At 34.5% G+C, this 2,484-nt stretch overlaps 1 pseudogene; it reads right to left on the bottom strand.

Moving 5' to 3' along the window:
- Positions 1–1,212: 1,212 nt before the first annotated feature.
- Positions 1,213–2,239, bottom strand: LOC119643155 (annotated as a pseudogene).
- Positions 2,240–2,484: the final 245 nt, after the last annotated feature.

Genomic DNA, 2,484 nt, shown 5'->3' with positions numbered 1-2,484 from the left:
TTTAAAGAAAGCGAACGCCATTTACGGCACGGAGCAGCTACTGCTGCTTCGTCCATTTTTTCTTCTTTGCACATCGCTTGAACGTCTGTTTTTTTGGCTATTTGCGCACTGCTTTTTGCAGTTTTTCCAAAATTATTGATCTTCACGTCTTCATGTAAGATTTCCTGAGTGCTTATGGAAGCAAAAATGTCATCATCATCATCCCAATCGTTGCTTATCTCAGTTTTACACTGGTTAGATGGTACTAGAGCTAAAAAATTTTGAATTAATTTAAATATTGTTTCATCGCGGATTTTAAAAACAACTTACTTTGATTTACGTTGTATGTGTCCTCTTTCTCGGTATAACCACGATCTGAAGCTTTTCCTAAAATGAATTTACAAAGTTTTTAAAAAAAGCCTATAAAGAGCTACTTACTTTCTAGCGTATAATCGTATAAAAGAGCCAATTTTGCCTTTTCTCTAAATTCGCGGCTGTAGGTTTTCCTTGGTTTTTCGCGTAAAATATATAAAGGGGACCGTTCCAAATTCCTTAACTTACTCTCGGGTGATACTACTACTGAGAGTCCTCAAATACTACATCCACAATTGTTTCTTCTGGAGCGTCTATGCTGTTTACTTCTTCCATCGTAACTTCCGCTTTATTACAACATTCGATTAATTCTTCATCAGAGATATGAAATTCATATTCACTTATCGATAACTCAGCAACAGACTGGGACAACAGGATGTAAATTTTTGCGAGCTTGTCAAATTGTCAAAATTGGTTATTGTTGTTCACGCATAAGGCCGGGAACCCACTGAGGAAATTATTTCATCTTCGTACCGACCCACACTTTTTTTTAAAGCGACTGGGCGACTTTCTTCACCTTTTTTATTAATTTTATTTGATTCCATTTTTAAATTTAAAAAGAAAACTGTTTTTTTTTTTGAATCTTTGTATACACTTTTTACAATTGAAAAGATTTTAAGAAAATTGTTTTTTTTGACCTTTGTATACACTTTTTTTGACAATTGAAAAGATTTGAAAAAAATTGCTTTTTTATACATTTATATATACAAGATTATATATTATATTCCAAGCACTTGTATGAATATATGGAAAGAATTAATATCATATGTAATGATTATAGTTAATAAAACAATGATTTATACAACACATTTTATTTTAAATTTTTTATGCTGAAAATCGGTTCATATTAGCAATTGAGTCAAAATAGTAACGGTACGGTATTTGGATGAGATAGGTCTATTTTTTATAGGGATTATCATGAAAAGCAAGCTCTTATATGAGCAGAAAATCTAATATTCAGTATTTTATAAAGGAAACTGGAAAGTAATACAAGTTTTGGAAAGTAAATTAAGTTTTCTAAATTTGGATCATGGACCTCCTCCAATATGCGGGCTTCCATAAAAAGTGTACTTTTGCATTAAAAACCACTCATGCCAACGCTGACGTCTGGCGCAAAATGTTTTCTAAAAAAAATCAAAAAAATATAAAATTTTATAAAAGTTGAGGTGATAAAGGTTTTACAGAATTCTTGGAGTTTCAAGGAAATTGCCGCCGTCCAAATCTTGCGGATATTGAACTTTGAGAAAGTAATGCACATCACCTATATAAATGCCTATAAGAGAAGCAACTGATCTGTTGAAATGAAAAGAAAGCATTATAAATAGTCCCTTTTAGTACGATATTACTTCAGCTTACCCGTGAAAGATTAATTCAAGGCCAGCTAATATCCAAGGCAAATATATAGCTTTAAAACGGCTACCAAACCAAAAGGTAACGATAACATCTTTATTTAAATGACACCAGCAACTACGAGAATATCATTAGGAAGCTGACATTATATATTAGGCCGCCGACAACTGCCATTCCACTTATCACAAGTTGCATATATAAATAATCAGCTGGGCGCCGATTGAATTGGTCTTTTTCCAGGCGGCCACTGTACTGCACAATTGAACCAATTTTGACTTTCGAAGGTCCTGAGGTGGAAATTCAAAAGGACGGCTGGACAGCAACAACGTTGGACGGCGCAAGAACAGCACAATTCTGTGTTGGGTAATATATAACCAGGCGTTACTGTTAAATATAAAACTCTGATACTGAGCACTGATTCTACTTGCGTGCTCCCACCGCCCAAGTCTAATGCCGCAGCCTGATTAGATTTCGATAGTCGGCCCAGAAGAAAATTTACCGTAAACCATGAAAAAATGCCCTCATCAGTTCCGTCCATTATCTCGACAGCATCAATATCTACACTAAATACTGACTTGGTAAACAGGTCACGGCATTTAAAAGATTTTCTGCTTTACTGTGTGGTAATAAACGCAAGCCGGCAGTAGCTTTTCATAGCATTTCTCCTTGGGTATGAAAGCTTTTGAATAATTAAATAAATATATATATATATTAAGCATTTCTCCGCCTCCTGGATGGAGTTTTGAACCAAAGGAAGTGAAACTTACCTTTTGCTTCATCCAG

The sequence above is a fragment of the Glossina fuscipes genome, unplaced genomic scaffold (genome assembly GCF_014805625.2).
Source record: "Glossina fuscipes isolate IAEA_lab_2018 unplaced genomic scaffold, Yale_Gfus_2 57481, whole genome shotgun sequence".
NCBI lineage: Eukaryota > Metazoa > Arthropoda > Insecta > Diptera > Glossinidae > Glossina > Glossina fuscipes.
This window is presented reverse-complemented; position numbering and strand designations above follow the sequence as displayed.